A 19,871-nucleotide genomic window follows, 5' to 3' on the forward strand; every position below is an offset into this window, starting at 1 on the left:
ACTTAACCATGGAAAGATGTAAAAAGAATCAATAAGATATAAATAATGAATACAAAGAATGTATGCTTTAGTCTAAGAAAGTGCAACTCAGGACTCTGATAAGCTGATGAAAGTGGTCAGGGCATTTGCAACACATCATGAATTCTTCCCCCTAAATTTTAAATAGAACAAATATGAGATCATAAATGTCCTTTAAGCTCTTCATGGTCATTCAGGATCCTGAGAAGCAATTCTGAAAGGATGTGGGGTTGATCAGTTAGACATTAAGTTTTCTTTTCCATCTCCTAGACAAAAAGGTACATTTTTTCAGACAACAAATGTCACCAAAGGTTTCCAACTTTTGATTTAAAGTAAAATATCCTCCTTCTGGGGAATGATCAGGAAGCAGAGCCAGGCCAAGACCTGGCAAGTTGTGAATGGAGCATGGAAGCTCAAGGCAGAATCTGAAAGAGAGCCTCTAGGAACATCATAAGAGTCTTATGGAATCAGACCAAGGGTCCATCTGATTCAGTATCTTGTTTCTAGCAGTGGCCAGTCAGGAAATCCACAAGGAGGATATGAAAGGTACAGCATTTCCTGCTATTGTAAGTCCATAGTATTTACTATTACATAGACATATACATATTCTGCTTCTGAATACATGGATGTTCCATTTTGCTGTCATGGCTAGCAGCAGCAGTTGATGACCTATCCTTCATGAATTTGTCTACTATCCTTTTAAGGTAATCTAAATGTGATGTTCATGGACGTTTCAGATCCCAATACTGGTTAACTGACAGTATATGGTTGATTGGTTGGACCCTGAGGATATTTGGTTCATAACTTTATTTCAGCTGGTACTGGATAACATCTGTATAAGTAGTTAAGGCTGCAATCAAGCAAGTCCCATTAAAGTTAGATGTGATTACTTCTTAGAAAACAGGCATAGGATACGGCTGCATAACTGCAAACCTAAGATTATGTACTAGACTTGGAAAATAATATCTTACAAGGAGAATTTGTTCTAATATTCTTTCTTTACAGCAGGAGAGAGTTGCAAAGAGAATGAATCTGTCATGAAAAAAATTCCCCTCCACCGAATATCTAAAAGAAGCTAAAATTATAATTCGTCCTGCTTTAGGGCACAAGGCTGCTCTGAGGTCAGCTTAATTTACGCATGGAATAAGGCAATTATACTCAGGGATTAACAAGCATACACTTCAAAACTGTGTGAGAAAGATCTGCTAGCAGGTTTTTCTAAATATTGCCTTCTCAATAGCCTCTCCATCTCTTACAACTTTTAAAAAGGCAGTCAAGATGCATTTGTTCACCTGGGCTTTTAATTAGATATTGTTCTAATGTGTTTTAATAGTTTTAATGTTTTAAATTTTAATAATTGAAATGTTTTAATCTTTTTATTGATTGTTTTTATTGTTTTGTTGTAAACCGCCCAGAGAACTTGCATTTAGGGCGGCATAAAAATGTGTTAAATAAATACAAATTTTAGAGATTTAAAACAGCTTGAAATTCCATTGTTTATTAAATATGAAGTGATGTGTAACTGCATAAGGTGCAGCAGAATTTGAAGCAAGAGCACTTCAGTCTCTAAGTAGATTGAAGAATTTGGTTCATTGATTTGATTTTTGAGAGACTTCAGCATGTCCAGACTCCAGAATTTTCCCAGCATCCCATCCATGTAGTGAGTGGTTAGCATGAACATGACCAGTCCATGAAGAGGGTCACATGCACCCCCTCCTTTGTCTGCAAGCTCACACACAAAGACAAAAAAGAAAATCCAACATTGTTCGACATTTCACAAACACCATAAAACATTCTGCTTGGGTTGTATCAAGAGACCTGAGTTCACAATCCTTGATCAGCCTTGAAACGCATGATGTGACTGTGGGTCACTTGCATCTCTTCTACGGTTAACCTACCTAACAGGGTTGTTGTGAAGGTAAACATATAACCAAGTAGGGTTGAAATTACAAGGGAAGCAGATTTAGCCTAGACATTATGGTGAAGTTCAAAATTCTTAGAGCTGTCTGACAGTGGGACAGTCCTCCTTGTATGGGGCTATAGAATCCATTTAAATAGAATTGCTTTAATAATTCGGGCAAACATATATTGGCATGCAGCCTGGCTAAAGTCAACGCCTAATGTGCCGTTATAATTCCCATGGGACTTTCTCAAGTACATTTACTACTATAATACTGAGTCAGGATGTCAGTCACATGCAACTGTCAGCCCTGCAAGGGTCGTGCTGAGAACATGTCACTGGCTATATCAGTGAAACTGGGGAATTGGACTCGACCCAGTGCTGGCAGCTGTTCTTTGACTCTGTTAGCCCTGTGTTGGGCTCTTTGTTCCCAAGCAGAGGGTTCTCTGACCTAACCTGCCTCACGGTGTTGTTGTGAGAGTAAGAGTAACCATGTACACCTCATAGGAAGCTGCCATATACTGAGTCAGACCACTGGTCCATCAAGCTCAGTATTGTCTACACAGACTGGCAGCAGCTTCTCCAAGGTTGCAGGCAGGAATCTCTCTCAGCCCTATCTTGGAGAAGCCAGGGAGGGAACTTGAAACCTTCTCCTCTTGCCAGAGCGGCTCCATCCCCTAAGGGGAATATCTTACAGTGCTCACCCTTCTAGTCTCCCATTCATATACAACTAGGGTGGTCCCTGCTTAGCTAAGGGGACAAGTCATGCTTGCTACCACAAGTCCAGCTCTCCTCTCCAAAGGAGTCACTCTCTGTACTCCTTTGTGGGATATATATATATATATATATATATATATATATATATATATATATATATATAGGTTGACATGAAAAGGAAGCAACTTTTGGGACAGTCTAACTTGTACGGTGGTGGTGAGCTGTGCAGTTGACTTGTGTCTGCTCTCAATGTCTACCACCAATAGATTATTTTACCTGACCATTTTATGAAGCATTGAACACCCAGACTTTCTCTCTAATAGCAGCACCTAGACGTCATATCTAATATAACCATCCAGGTTGTAACCTTATGTAATGAGCAGCATACAGTGCTTTAATGGATTTTTCATCAGCCGCAGCTTGGCACCCGACTCCATCTTCAAAAACCTGAATATGCGCTGCATGCCCTTCTACCTCACTTTTAGCCCAGATACTAAACCTGGGCAACTCATCAGAAAAGTGCTGGGATCGGTCCTGATCTCAGTGTTTCTTATGACCAACACTACCCAGGCTAGTGCTGCCCTACCTGTGTTGGGCTGGTCGTGAGAACAACCTCATTTTGTTTCTTCTCCTTTGCTAGCTCAGAATGGAAAGAACCCAAGATACTTTAATGTTCACTTTTTGCAACCCACTCTCAGGCTGAAAGGGGAAGTTTCAGGATGAGGTAAAAGAAAGGGAGGAAAATACTTTCCCACATCACAAGAGAATTGAACTGTGTGGGGTATGCAAAAATGCAGTGCTAAAAGAGGCTATTATATAGTATTTTCGGTGTGTAATATTACTTGCTCTATAGCAATCATTTTACATTTCTAGATGATAATACAATATTGGTTTTATAATAGTTTTGTTTTTACATGCTACAATAGACTGTAAAATGGAGTTCATTATCTCAGCTATTACGCAAAAGTGGTTAAAATAAAAAAAATTCATTTTTGGCAAATAAAAACATCTGAGTAACTAAAGATGCTTTCTTGCAGTCACCTTCTCGATTAATATGTCTTTAAAAACATTAACTTTCAATTTGTTTTATGACTTCATATTATTGCAAAAAGTTATTAGTTTATTGAAAAAGCCTGGTCTTTCTTCCCCCTTTCTAATAGGTCTATCCATAGGGCTTTTGGAACTAAAATGCGAATTTTAACTTTAATTCAGCTTCTAAGAATAAGCATAGGCTATATTAGATGCATGAACTGTCATAAAAAACCAACTTTCAGAAAATACTTAAATAACCCAGTTGCTACTACAGTCCAGTTAAATATGAGTTTTTGGTGGAAAGCTACTTTAACTCCAGAGTACCTGAAATAATTTCCTCTGATCTAGGTGAGAGCCTTGTGTGCACAAAGAATTTAGATGAGGGACCAAACCACATTCCCAAATGGAACAGTACAGGTAATCATTCTACAGCAGGAATTGACTTGCCCTTCAGTAGGAGAGAAGGAATACTGAGCATAATCTTCATATTTATCTTGTTGTATATAGACTACATTTTTATTTACCTAAAATTCAACAATCCCATCTGTATTTCAATATTATGGTTTTTATAAGGCTATACAGCTGTTTGAATATGAACTTCTCCAGTTCATAACATTTGGGCTAATTATGAGCCAAGCCTAAACTTTTCAGAGTTTGAGCTCATCTCATAATTAATTCAGCCCTCTTTCCACCTTCCACTTGCCTAGCAGTGGTGGTCATCATGAGAAGGGGCTGTGGCATTTATTAGACTCATTCTTCATTTATTCATTTATTTATAAAATTTGTATACTGCCCCCAACTTTCATCTCTGGGCGGTTTACAGCAACATAAAACAGGTTAAACCACTGAAAATAAAATCTTAAAACAATGTATAACCGAAGTCAGATTAAAAAGCTTTGGTGAAGAGGTAAGTCTTCAAATGCTTTTTTATCGTTTTACATTTATATTTCATACTTCCTCCAAGAAATTCATGGTTATGTTTATCCTCACAACAACCCTGTGAGGTAGGTTAGGCTGAGAGAGACATGACTGGCCTAGAGTCCCCAGTGATTTTCATGCCTGAATGACGATTTGACTCAGGTCTCCCCAGTCCTGGTCCAATGCTCTAACGCTACACCACACTGGCAGAGATCAGGAAACTTGTACAGTGGTCCCTCGACTTACGTAAATAATCCATTCCGAACGCACGTTTGGAGGTCGAAATTTTCGTAAGTCGAGGAGCGCACCACGGAAGTCTCAAAACACTCGTAATTCGAGGAAGCTGCATCTAAACATTCGTAGGTTGAGTAAGCAACTACTTCCGGTAAGCAACTACTTCCGGTCTTTTTTGTTGCTCGTAACTCGAAAAAAAGTAAGTTGAGTAGTTCGTAGGTCGAGGGATTACTGTATTTCAGTAGGGAGTGCATTTCACGGTCTTGTGGCAGCTACAGACTAAGGCCCGTCCCCGTGTGGCCACCAGACGAGCCAGTGGCAACTGGAGACTAACCTCTCCGGATGATTTCAACGGGTGATGGGGCTCATAATGAAGAAGATGTTCTCTTAAATACCCAGGGCCTAAGCCATTTAGGGCTTTATAGGTTATAATCAGCACTTTGTATTTTGCCTGGAAACTTATTGGCAGCCAGTGTAGCTCTTTCAACACAGGAGTTATGTGGTCTCTCCTCGATGACCCAGAGACCAACCTGGCTCCTGCATTCTGTACCAACTGCAGTTTCCGGACTATGTACAAAGGTAGCCCCACATAGAGCGCATTGCAGAAGTCAAGTCTGGAGGTTACCAGCATTTGTACTACCATTCATTAGACATGGTAGCTGCCAGGATCACTGAGTAATGTATTTTCTCATGCCTCTTGGGTCTTTACCATGCATCCATAATTTCTGGGAAGCTATAATTACCAGAAATCCTGGTACTCAAGATGTTCTTGCAGCATCCTAGGGGCTAATCAAGGCTGCTTAAGCAACCTTTCCAGTCACCACCATCACTGTGTAAGTGTTAGGGGAAAGGGGAGCAGCTTGGAGAGGGGAGAACTCCAGATTGGGAACACAACAAGATCAGAAATCAAAATAGGCCTAAACTTAAAAGGATTTTGGACTAGATCTTTGTCAAGCCAAATTAATTCATTTTAGGTGAACCCATTCCAAATGAGACCAGGAAAGCTCACCCATCTACTAACTATACCTAAAATGAACAATAGGTTTCCAGAACAGAGTTAGGATCCCTTTTTGTCCCTTTGTATTTGAAAAAGTGGTTAAGACAAACCAATTTTTGTACCGTCATTTTGAGAACACCACTAGTGTGTTGATCATTTATTCCAGGTTCTATGCAATGCGAATGTGTAGTTGCCTTCCTTTAGAATTGTGAAATTATAGAAAATGTCAGTCACTTATTTGTAATATGTGATTGGGACACGAGTAAATGGAGACAAAGCCCATTTCATGCATAAGCACATACACGTACGTGTCATGCTGAGGGATACTTGCTAGATATGATTGGCATTGGAAAGAAAATGTTCTGCACTCTTCCTGCCTTCTAAAATGACACTTAAAGTACATACATTCCAATTCTATTTCATTCAGGAAACATAAGAAGTTATACTGTACCAACTCCACAAAGTACTTTAGGTTTCTCCAAGCAAAGATAACAGGAAGTTAAGGAAGCTCTAAAGATTTATTTTCTCCAAAAGAAGTCAACAAGGCTATGCAAATGAGAAGCCCCACCTGAGTAGGGCTCTTTTATGTGCAGCACTGGGATAGAGCCTGATCCTGGTGCTGCCTCCCCTACAAGCATGGGTTTTGTACCCAGGCTTTTGCCTGGGTTAAAGGGCATGGGTGTGCACTTTACCCCAGGTATGGGGCCGTGTGTATGCTCGGATTGCACACAGTCCCAGTATACACAGAGTCAGGTGCCTAGAGTGACTGACACCGGGGGGGATCCCTCAATGCACCATGGTCATTGCACAGTGCATTGTGGGACTTCTGGAGGCTGGGCCAATGAGTAAAAAGCCCGGATCGTGTGGCCACACGGAAGCATGCCAAAGAGGACCTTCAAGGATAATCTGGGGGTGGTGGTGGTAGGTTCTGCCTTTCCCCCTACCTGCCCACCCATGAAAATGGTGTCAACATATATTATTTCAGTCAAAAGGTAGGTGATTTATATATCAATGGGCCAGTACTATAATATTTAGGAACTTTGATAGATAATCTGGTAAGAGTCAAAGCCCCTGAAATATTTTAACTAATTTTTCTCATTCTGGAATTGAGGGGAAGATAAAGTGCTCTCAAAATGTAGCATTCCAAGCAGCACCCAAATGGAATACTGAACAATTCAGAATTAAAAATTTGTGCACCAATTTCCCTTCCAACATGAGTTTACCTTAGGATGGAAGCAAAAATAAGAGCAGATGCTGGATGCAAGTAAAAACAGCAGCTCGGCCTTCTCCCACATATCTAGGGATACTCAGTATGGGGCATGTGGTTGACAGCAGCCAAAGAAAGTGAAGTGGATGTGGAGAAACTCTTAGTGCAGTGCCACCATGTAATGTATTGATTATCCTTCTCCCCATTAAGTGGGGAGGAGTTCAATACTAGTTTGTGATGGAAGTGAACAAACAGGCATTTATATTAAGAAACACATGAGCTGAATTTCATTTAGCTGTTTTGTATCTCCACCCAGTCAGATGAAACAGCTGCTTGCACAAAGCTTATGGCTATTAAAATAATGAATAGCATGGTTTTTGCCCTTCCTCTTTTCATTCATATCATTCATACACACACACACACACACACACACACACACACACACACACACACACACACACACACACACCATCCTCCATAGAAATGAAAATATATATGCTGATCATCCTCAAATCCAACTTAATTGATATCAAAAAGATGAGACGGAAGCTTTTCAGATGTTCTCCACAAGCTAATGAACTGAATAATCCATGGATGTTTCAGCTTACAAATAATTAACTAACCAGCCATTTCTAATCAAACACAGTTTTGTGCTTTATAGAGAAAGTTAAATGTTAGCTCTCCTGGGTAGTTGATAGCTGAGGCTATCCTGGAAAAACTTTTCAGTAGGTTAGCCAACCAGCTAATTGCTTTGCAAAGTTTAGGAAAGGTAACTTAAACTTTCACTTTTGGAATTAGATAGCTAAATTTTTCCATGGATAAAATAAAATGAAGACTAAACTGTAATTATGCTTTGCTGTTTGTATTTTTCCCACTGGTTGCTGATCTTAAATTAGTACTCACTAATTGCAGTGTTATGCACTATGCACTCATTTTGTTCATAATGATCTTTCTTCTATCATGGAATATAGCATCTTTAATCAATGCTTTAGGAAGATCACACAAAATTAAAGATAATCAGATGTTTTGATAAAAATGTAATTTATATGGTGTTATATTGATGTGGAGCAGCAACAATACAAAAAAAGCAACCTGTAACAGCCTTTTAGGGCTGATGCCTCCTTTCCCCATCATAAGCTAATACAAAATAGATCGGCCTCAGGAATTTTAGAACTGGGGCCTTAGTAGCATCTGCTTTAAGCTGCAATGTCTCATAGTGACCACCGGGGGCTTTAGGGTCATGGATAACATGTATGGAATTCCTCCCCTCTTTGTTCGCACAGAGTTTGTAGTCTTCATTTTGTCTCTCCAGAGATGGCTGTTTTAGTCTCTCTCTCTCTCCAGCCATGAGCAGCAGCTAAAATAAGCTGCAGGCTTTTTCTAGTTTGTTTGTAACTTCTAAATAAATCCTTGTTCTTCAGACGTAAAGAATTGTCTCCAAACATCCTGCTTGGCTGAGTCCACCATACTGGTTTTGCTCTGCTGTTTGGGGACTGAACTGCCATTCTTCCCCTACAAGGAAACCCCAGGCCAACTTAAGACTGACAGATCACAAGGAGCAGCTGTGTTTTATATTCAGACATCTTTTGCAGTTTGTTTGGGCATTTGTTCCAAGAGGGATCGTGTAGAGAGTGTGGGGGAGGAGTCAAGAGGAAAAGGGAGGGAGAGGAGAAGGAGAAAATGAAGTTGTTGCTGAATAAACCTTAGTTAAATCCACTTAAGATCTCCTTGTGTGTGTGAGGGAAGCGGATATAAAACCTGCTATGCGACAAACCACTGGCACTGCTGTGGCAAGTCAAATGAGAGAGTGGGGGTGGGAGGGGGGGAGAGAGAGATGGCTATGGTGGAATAGATATTTATGCAATTATGAATGTTGTGCAGTTTCCCTCCCTCTCTCATAGTTTTAAAATGCAGCATCAATGAAGCTGATTAATTATTTATTTAACGTATTAACATATTAGCCCTAGCTTCAGATCTCACCAAAGGACACTAGGGGTGTGCACAAAACTGGTTTGCCTGGTTCAGTTCCAGTCTGAACCAGACTCGAACAGAACCAGGCATGCTTGGTTTTGCACACTCCTGAACACCGCCCAGCTCGCCTTGTATTTGAACTGGTTAAGGGGTCTTTTGTGCATGTGTGGCAGCCTCAAAAATGGCCACCACTACACAGAGGCCCAGAACAGGCCGGAAACTGCAGAAACCGGGCCATTTAGAGACCAGGGGGAGGGGAAACCGCCGGGGGCCCTCCCGCAGCTGCAGCAGTGCCCTCCCAGAGGTGGTGAGTCATTTTTAAAAAAATTTAGTTAGAACCCTTGAACCGGTCAGAGGGGGTTGGCTTGAGGCCAATTCGATGTTAAGCCCTCAAGCCGGCCAAGTTCAATGTCGAACTGGCTTGAGGTCGAGCAGGTTCACACACCCCTAAAAGACACTTTGTACAGTGCAAAATTAGCTTTTGGTGTTCATTACTACTAGATGTTGTGACATACACTAGTTTAGCTAGCCTTAAAAAGGATGAGGTGGTTAGGCCCATCAATGATTATTAGTCATGACATAGAAATAAAACCTCAGTGAACAAATGCAGAATTCTTAGAGCACTAGGTGCTTGAGACAGACCACAGAGAGAGCAGTTGTCTTCATGCCCTGCTTGTAAACATTCTGGATTAATCTGGTTGGCCACTGTTGAAAATAGCATGTTGGCCAGGATGGTCTGCTCCAGCAAAGAAAATCATGTTACAGGCCCAACTTTTAGAACTGGATATTGTGGGTTTGTGGTTCCTTACTTGGGGATGTTGAGACTGTTTTCACTGGCCTCTGCAGTGTGATCAATTTTTTGTTTTTCATACCTCAGGTATGTCTGAGATTTACTGGGCTGACCAGGTCATATGACAACAGCACTGTGCCCTAGAATTCTGTATGTTCAAGCACAAGTTGAGGATATTTCTATAGGATTTTATCCAGATAATCATTTCAAAGTGACTCGTTAGTGCAGTGATCTTCACTGGTTTAGGCGGCATGTGCTGCTGGTATGCACCCCTACCACGCTCCCTCCCCCCTGCCTTCTGCTGTGGACTTGTACTTGGCTGAACACCCGCCCGGCCCCGATTGCACGCAACCCAGTGGCAAAGTGTGGGAGGTGTGCACTGAAGATGTTGGCCAGGCACCTTCCTGTCTTTCCTGCTGCTGCTCAGAAGATGTGGCAGAAGGTGTGGGGGAGGATGTGCACCCCATTGGCAGGGAGGGTGCATGCCTCATGAAAGAACCGCCCCTGTTTATAGTGCACGGATGTGTCTGGAATATGGTTGTATCAGTGACATGGGCACATTTTACATGGTTTTCAACCGTCTTCAGCCGTTTTTTAAAAGGGGCACATTACTTACATACAACATCTCAAAAGTGCACTGACAAGGCCTGCTCCCTGCCAATGGAGAGGCGGGGTGACACAGTCACTTCAGGTAGCAGATTACTGGGGCATCAGCAGGGCAGCAAGATGCACTCAGCCATTGTTATTGGAGCAGCTCTTTGAGACCATGCTTTGCAAGGAGCGTCTCCATGCATAGTCTTCTCCTTGTGCTTGTGAGTTTTGCAAAAAGAAGAGGTAGCTGGCAACCTTTCCTCCCCCCACCCCACCCCACCCCCCCAAAACTGACATCAAGAATCAGTTTTCAAAGGGGTCTGCTCCTCATCAGAGGCACCGAGCAAGGCAGTATTTGGGACATCACCTCAGGTGCATTCAATCACCCCTGACTTGAAATGTCCAAATTTTGTACATTAGCTGGCTAAAATAAAACTTCACTGGTGAGGGGCAGTTAAGTACACTTTATTCCTCTGCCAGTTTTCTTTAAAGAATGTTTTCCCATCACTAAAAACATTTGTGGATTTCTTTTAATGTCATGCTCAGTAAATATTTTATCAGTGCTTTAAAAATTAAATATACTCATATTAAGAAGGATGTTTTACCTTTTGAAAACCAGTTTACAAATCTGTGTTCCTTGTAGAACAGATTCTATGTTTGAATCATTCATGTACCTTTACTTGTCTCATTCATTAAAGAGTATTTTTTCTGTTCTTCTGTGTTTATTTCACCATAAACAGTAACATTCTCTCTCTCACTCAGCACACTGAAACCATTGGGTGTGGAGAACCCACAAAGTCTAATTTAGGAATTGCAAGGAATACCTAACAGGAGACAAACATGCAACCAATCATATCTTTTTTTTCCATCTCTGCTGACTTTCTATATTTATCTATCCCATTTCTACTTCCATCACTCCTTTTAAAAAATCTGTTTGCTCACCATTTTCTTTTATCATAGTTAATATTTTTCTGACATTGGGCCACTTCAAATATCGCCATCCCTGCCCCAGGGATTACAAAGGCGACATACCAAGCACACCTGTCAAGATGTCTTCTGTGCATATGACAGCATATGGAACACAAGAAGCTGCCTTATACTGAGTCAGACCATAGGTCCATCTAGCTCAGTATTAGCTACACAGACTGGCAGCAGCTTCTCCAAGGTTGCAGACAGGAGTCTCTCTCAGACCTATCTTGGAGATGCCACAGAGGGAACTTGGAACCTTCTGCATGCAGATGTGCTTTCCAGAGTGGCCTTATCCCCTAAGGGGAATATCTTACAGTGCTCACATATAGTCCTTAGGGATTTGCATGGAACCAGATAGCCCAGTTCAGCTCAAATCTGGTCCGGATTTGAGCTGCCCAGCTCGGGATTGAATGAACCCAGGCCCGGTCAGGTATGGCCATCATAGGACCATAGGAAGCTGCCATATACTGAGTCAGACCATTGGTCCATCTAGTTCAGTATTGTCTTCACAGACTGGCAGCGGTTCCTCCAAGGTTGCAGGCTCGAGGCCAATACTCATAAATCCAGCATCCGAGTAAAGGGTTGTGGTGGTGGTGAAAGGGGGACGAGGGGAAAGTTCCATTTTTTATCTTGGAAAAAAGCATAGCTGCATTGAGGGATCGGGCGGTGGTGGCTGCAGCGGCTGCAGGGAGGGTGTTGGGGGCTCCTTCTGCCGGTCTGCCTCCCAAATGACAGTGCAGGCTGCTCTGTTGCCCATTTTGGGCCTCTCTGTGCTCATGTGCACATGTGCAGAGGCCCCAAATGGGCCACAAACTGGCCCATGCTGTCATTTGGGAGGTAGATGGGGAGGTGGATGGACCTCCCACCACCCTCCCCAGTGCCACTGCGGCTGCTGCTCCTATCCGCCATGCAGTGGAACTTTTTTCAGGGTAAAATACAGAACTTTCCCCTCTCCCCCAGCCCTTTACTCCCCCTACTAAAAATATTTATATGCCACTCTTGAAATGATTCAGATTTGATTTTCAAAATCAAGGCCAAATAGAATTGAGCTATTTGAGATGGCCACATTCATGGTCAAATCGAAATAGCTGGTTTTGATTTGATAATGAAACAAATAACAATTTGCGATTTGTGCACATCACTAATTTTATGTTTTCACCCCAGTCATCCTCGTACTTTACTAACTGCTGTTGCAGCGACCCCTTAAGTAATCCAATCATTGCTCTGTTAAGGGTCACAGTGCCCATGTGCAAAAATCCCCCCAAAATGCACTGCCTGATATAGGCCCAGCAGCACCCGCCATTTATGTTCCTCAGGAAATCAACTCCCACAGTAACGGTGTTCTCAGAAATAGCAATTTAAAAAATGCACCAAGGCTATGATGATATTCAATAGAAAATATCCTCCACGATTTTAATCTTTCACAAAGTGAGGCCACCTGGAGAAAGCCATGTTCTTGAAAGTTCTATAATTGCTGCCATTTCAAGTTCTTGTTTTCCAATATCAACTGATTTAACATGCTCTCATAACATCAGTTATGCTGTGTTATAGCCAGATGCTTCACCTCATGTTGGCACATGACAATAAAAGGAAACACAGATAATTTGACAGAAGTGCCTAAAAAGGAGAGCAGACTTTTGTCATTAAGCACACGCTGTGCATGGGTGGCTGTTCAAGGCACTGCCTTCTTTTTCAGCTTAAAAGGCAGTTAGGGGATTTCTTGTTCTTTGTTTCTAAAATTAATATAGGGCTACATAATCTGCACTGAACAAAAAAAAAGTTTGCATGTGTTAGAGCAGTGTAAAGTAAGTTGAAAGAAGCCACCTCAAATGCACTGAGAAGTATATCCAAAATGCATTGAGTGTGTGTGTGTGTGTGTGTGTGTGTGTGTGTGTATCAGGGAGTATCAGGCATACTCCTGCCCAGGTCCTGGCATTATTTCCCCTTTTAATAGCCAAGAAAATAATTTTACATTCCATTGACTGGAGATACTTAACTCTCACACTGAAACCAGCGAGAGTTAGGGTTGCTTCATATGTTGGTCACTAGATTAGCGTAACAGCAAGAGAGGACTTAAATTTCTGGATGGACCATGGCAGGTTTACAGACAGAATTTCCATGTCAATACCTGTTCTCAACTGTACTGCTTTAGGGTACAACTTCACTCTATAAAAGGTGCTGTGTCTGTACAAAGGTGTTATTCAGGAGGCTCCTGTAGAAAACATGTGATGTGTGGGTGAGACAGATTAGCCAGGGTCACCAGATGGTTGTACATGGAAACTTTCATGGTCATGGATGTACATGGAAACTTGCATGTTCATGCAGTATGCATTCCATACTTCCTACAGCAAACACCAACCTAAAGGCCACAGCAGATATGAAGTACTTGACTGTGCAACTACCCTGTGGGTATTCTGTCACTTCTAACTTAATTAATGACATGCATTTGAGTATTCCTGGTATGTTGTACTCCTAGTTGTGCTACTGGCACACTAGCAATACACGTCAAAGGGCCACTTCACAAGCAGAGGCAGATTTAGCCATGGATCTCAGGGACTAGGTCCATGGCCTTCTGCCTTCTGGGGGGCCTCTGAATGATTGGGGGGGTCCCAGAGCCCGGCTGCCCTGCCCATCACCTCTGCCCAGCACCAATAAATATTGGTGGGTCAGCAGCAGGCATGGGGCAATGGCCGGGCTCTGGAGAGCCCCCCAATCACTTGGAGCCTCCCTCCCCAGAGACAGAAGTAGCGGTGGGCTGGCAGCAGGAATTTATTTATTTATGTAAAATTAAGGTGGGCCTTGCTGCGGTGGCGGCTCCGAAGCCCTTCAGGTCCAGGCTGCTTTTGGACCTAGGTGCACCTCTGTTCACAAGGTAAGTACATTTGGCAGTGAAAACATGAAATGTTTACACAGATCAGCACTTTACACATGATCCACATCATATATATTTTTGGCCGTCATATGCATTTGTCATGTAAAGTGTTAGGCTAACCTAATCAAGTGTAGGGAAATCACCTGAAGTACAATCATGTAAAGTAGGCCTAAAATTGTTATCTAGTTAGTCACGTTTTTAAGGAAATCTGTGGTTACTAACCACTCACTGTAGTTACTCACCTTTTTTTCTATTTTATTGATAATTTGGTAAACATACATTTCCATAATATAGCATTCAAAATAATAATTACAATGTACTAGAAGATGACAGTTACTTACCATCTTATAACTGTTCCCTCAAATCATAAATCCAATTTAAGCCTACCTCTAATGCTCAGACACATAAATAACCCCAGTAGCAATGCCCTTTCCCCTCTACACACAAAACAAGGCAATAATGAGAGAGAGTGAGAGAGAGAGCGAGAGAGAGAGCGCAAAGATAACATCTCCAACTACAGTGTCAGAGAGTGCCAGTTTCCACATGAGATAACCATCAAAATGCACATTCCAAATTCCCTGGAATATATCATCACTTTCTCTTTTAAAGTAAATGATTTTTTCACATGCTGCCAAGATCAACAAATCAGTTATCCACTGTTTCACCTCAGGAGATGTTTTTATTTTCCAATTTTGAAGTTGCAGATGCTTTGCCAATATCAAAGCTCGAAGAAGCCATGCTTTTGGACAATTTTCATTTGTTTTGAATTATCTCTAGTATTACAATTTCTGACATAAATACAAAGTTGACTTTCATAACTTTATCCTTTCCAAAACATCTTTCCAGAATGAGCACACAAATCTATATTCTCAAACTACGTGAAGTAGCCATTTGGCTAAGTAAATAGATGAAGTAACCATTCTCAAACTATGACAGTTTTTAAGAAAGAAACTTAGTCCTGCCACACTACGATTAGAGGAGGGGAATAGCTAAGGGAGAGAGAGCCTGCATTCACCCCTCTCCCTGGTGGCCCCTCGGAGTGAGGGAGATAATGAAGAAAATAGGGAGGGGTGGAGCTGTGGGGCCCTCAAGAGCTGGGGGGCCTGGGTTCTTTGAACCCATCCGCTCAATTATAGCAACACCCCTGGGTTAGGGGTATTTCAGAAGAGGGAGAGATTTACAGCAATTCTATGGGACCAGTCTACTTCTGGAAAAGAGCTTGATCTATTTTTAAAAAAAAATATTATCAGTGTTCTAGCACTTTAACAGCAGTGCTCTAGTCTAGAACAACAGGAAGGTCCAGCAATGGCAAAATCCAAAACAGTTTTCATGCTCTGTAATGGGGGGATGCAGGCGATGGGGTAGATTATTTGCCCAGTACATAGAGTCTGAGGGGGTAGGGGGGCAGGAAGCCCATGTTACCTTCCAGCAAGCATGCTTGGGGAGGTAGATATTATGGCGCCCTCCCTCCCTCCCTCCCTCCCCATTGTGCTCTTGTGCAAGAACACAAGTATATCAAAGTAACCAAGCTAAATTTTATTTCATAAGGGGCGAAAGAAGTGATAACAGTTGTGTAGTGTCTGCGGAGGGGGCCTGCATGGTTCCCTGCTATCCCATGAGATATTTTTGGTGAGATAGTGATATGGCAAATTTTCCCATTGATCTAATGTATTGATGTTTTTTACACAAAAACACCATTGGGAAATATATGGGCAACAGTAAGACTGGCTAATGCTTCCATTCCATTGGGAATCTTCCCAACCCCCTGGCCCAATCCCCAGTGAGACTTCAAAATGCGGTTTGGAGTTAGTGCTTGATTACAGTAACTGGAGCTTCCCACATAGAGTTGTTCTAGCATAGAGTTGTTGCACAAGAACACTCATATTTTTTTTTTAAAGACAGAAAATTAAATTTGGGGGGATCTGCATGCACCATGCACATGCACATGCACACAAACATACTTTCTTCACCACCTGGGCAAAGGTGAATGCGCTAATTGGAAGCAGGAGCCCCACCTCCTCTATAGCCCTGTTGGCCAGAAATTGGCCCAATGGATAAGGGCAAGCCTGCTGCATGAATAAACTGAAGGAAGACAACCTGTAATGAACCCTAATAACAGGCAGGAATGTGTACTGCCCATACTGACTCCAATTTATGCTTTAAATACTCTTTTTCTAACTTACACTTCATCCCATAGTAAAGCCCTCAATCTGGAAAATGCCTAGGTGATGTGGTGAAGGCCTTCACCTGTGCATCCACCACAGACACCCATGCCCAGAGCAGACCATACCGACTGATGATTCAGACCCTGCCTGCACTCCATGACCATGCAGCCAGACCCTGTCCAGCTCCTTGTACGTTACATCTCCAGCAATTATCACCATTTAAGAAAGCTGAAGTAATTTTTTGTTGTTGTATCAGAAGGAAATCTAATGCTGTCATACTAATATTAACCAATGCCATTGTCCATTTGTGGGGTAACAGTTCTACATTCACTTCTCTCTTGGATTTGTCTGTCCTTATCCAGCATTGTTACCACACATTCAAGCTATGCTTCAGTTGAAGGTACTGCCAAGCAACACATGGTGGCAAATTTGACTGAAGAAAGGAAAAGGACTTAAGAGTCAGATGGGTTCTTTAAAAGACTGAGCATAAACATACCCTTTGAGGACCATGTATTCCATACGACCATCCATTTCACAGTTTTAATGTGAGGATTGCCCCAACGTGTTAGCTCATTATGAGTAAATGAGCATGGAATTGCTTCAGAATATTTGTGCATAGTAGCATGGTGTTCCTGAGCCCTATGTGAAGAAAGCACAGGTGAAGAAACCCTCCAAAGGACTGCATCAGAAAAAGGGCAAGGACACAGGGGAGAGGGTTTATTGTTGCTCAGTAAACTAGTCACTGTTGGTGAAGCACTTCTGTTGTTTTCTGAGTCTCTCTTCTGGTGATTCCCCATCCAAGCTCAACCACCATTTAGTTCCTTATGATGTGGAACTTCCCCTTTGAGGGGAAGATATTGCAGTCCTCCTGAGGCCATGTTCACACAACCATTTTATTCTTAGTTAAATTGGGTTGTCCGACATTAATGTGATCATGGCATCTACATTCTGCAGAGTTAACCAGGATATTTGATCTAGGATCAGATCTGGGCTAATCATCCACCTGGATGCCCTGACTAGGATCCACTGATAATGAGAATTTTTATCTCTCATTGATTCAGGCTAATTGCATGTGCTGTGCCCTTACCTGTGCATCCACCACAGACACAGACACCACAGACACCCACACCCACAACTACTGATGATCTAGACCGCGCCAACACTCCATGGTCCTGTAGCCAGAACACCTTCAGCTGCACTTTGCCTGGAAATACATCCCATCATCCATACCTGCAACTTCCATGCACATCTGCAACTTCCACGCACACAGCTGCAAGCTTTCTAACAATACATCAACACCGATCACCATGTTTCCATTTCTCTCCTCCATCACCATTGCTGCCCCTATTTGTTTCCCCACCGCCCCAGTCACCAAGGCAGGATTCCTGCCTCCTGCCATTACCTTGTCCTTCTCTCTGAGCAGGCAGGTCTGTGTTGGTCATGCTTCATCCCCCTGCACCCTTGTAGCCTGTGCTGGGAGGAAGAGCCCAGTAGCTACCTTGCTCCATTGTCCCTACGCACATGCCCAGATTCAAAGAAGCAGTAAGTAGAAGACTGTACTGCACTTAGAGTAGGTAACTGAAATGAGCTCTCTCCCTTCTCTCTTGTCTCTGCAGAAAGCAGCAGGTATGGGGAGTAGAGTTTGCAATCATCTCCGTAGCAGAAAAAGTTGCAGGGAGCAGCTGGCTGCAGGTTTTTCACTTGACTTCTAACAACCACACTAATGAACTGTGTACTCTAGGCAGGGGTAGGCTTTTACCATGGATGGGGTGCAGTGTTCCCTCTAAAGTGTGCACATGTGCATGCACACACAATTTTCTTTTATCTCTGCTCAGTTAATTTTGGATCCTTCTCAGGTTGAGCCTGGAAGGCTCCATTCTGAATGCACATATACACACATTGCCTTGATACTGATGCCCAGAAAAAATTCATTCTGTGCACAAATGAGGAAGAATTAGAGGCAACACTGGTGGGGTATATGATCAAAAATACAGTAATTTTTAGATTGCAAACCCTTTTGGAACAAGGAACAATTTCCTCATTCCTTTTGCTATGTGAACTGTTCTGAGAACATTTTTTGTTGAAAATCAGTGTGTGCTATTTTGTTAAAGCACGCACACTTTATTGGTGAAAAGCTATATTTTAAATTAAAATAATATTCTCCTGTGTCTGCTGAAAAGATTATATCATGATCAAGCATAAAATACACCCGTAGGGGTCTTCTTTTGATCCTTGTTTTGCTACACATTATGTACCTTGACTCCAACTTGCCAATGAAAAAATGCCTCCATATTTCTAGCAATTTCCAGAAGTATGGAGTTACCTATTTCCCCCCAAAAGGTTGTGTTAAGTTCACTGACTCATTCTCTCAACTGGAGCCCAGGACTTAATGCCCAATATGCTGTGCAAAAATGCATCATCTTAAGTATGTATCATCAGGCATTTGTATTTGTCCAAGACCTATTTAGGAATAAGTGTAGCCCCTACACAACATGGAATAATTGGAGCAGAAACACATTAGTGCATCAAATCACTAAAAGCATAGGGTGTTTTCTTCTTCTTTATGGTGCGTCTAAAAGCTGTTAAACTACTTGATATGTGTCAATTTCCGTAAGTGTTTAGCTACACTCCTACTACCAAAACCTTTAACAGCCCATTTCAGCAACTTTGGATATTTATTTTTAATGCTACTTTAATTTCTAAGGGGATTATCATAAGTCCAAACTCAGAGCCTAAAACTATTCATTGTATCCTCTTATCTGACAGACATCAGGCTTAACTTGGAATTTTTTTAAAAAAGTGAAGGCAATTGGAAAAGTGATGCTTGCAAATATTCCATTTTAGCATCATTGCCTTTTAATAGTGCTCACAGATGAAAGCAAGATCATCAAACGATAGTGATTCATGGATTTTTCCCTCGTTTAGAATGTATTTAAGTCTAAATATATTTTACCAAGGAAAATATCAATGGAGGATGTCGAATCTGATGATGTTTAAGCTCTTCCCTCTAAAACAGAATAATATATTAAAAGGTTGAAATGATTTTAATCCTTCCGGCTGTGGTCAGCTTTGGAGCAGACAGCAATCAGCCATATTCTTAATGCCCTGTCAGCACTGAATGACACTGTAATTCCTACTGACCAAAAAAAAAAGTATATTCTGACACTGCTTCAACAATAAAGATTAATACGATTTGCTTGTAACCTTAATGGAAAGGCTAGGCACATTTTTAATGCTATAGCAGGCTGCTTCAAACCTTAACCTCTTTTAATGTATTGGAATGTGCTTCCGTCTTATACACAGAAACGCAAGGGAAGAAAAGCTCAAGAAATGGGTAGCAGTGTGCAACATTTTTTATAAAGAAAAACTCAAGGTTCAGCAACTCACAGCCCTGCCTTGGGCCACATCTGACCCTTAGACGATACCAAATGTCCCACAGATTGTTAACCCAGAGATAAATGGTGGTGTAGAGAAAGCAGTGCCTGATATC

The sequence above is a fragment of the Hemicordylus capensis genome, chromosome 5 (genome assembly GCF_027244095.1).
Source record: "Hemicordylus capensis ecotype Gifberg chromosome 5, rHemCap1.1.pri, whole genome shotgun sequence".
Lineage (NCBI taxonomy): Eukaryota > Metazoa > Chordata > Lepidosauria > Squamata > Cordylidae > Hemicordylus > Hemicordylus capensis.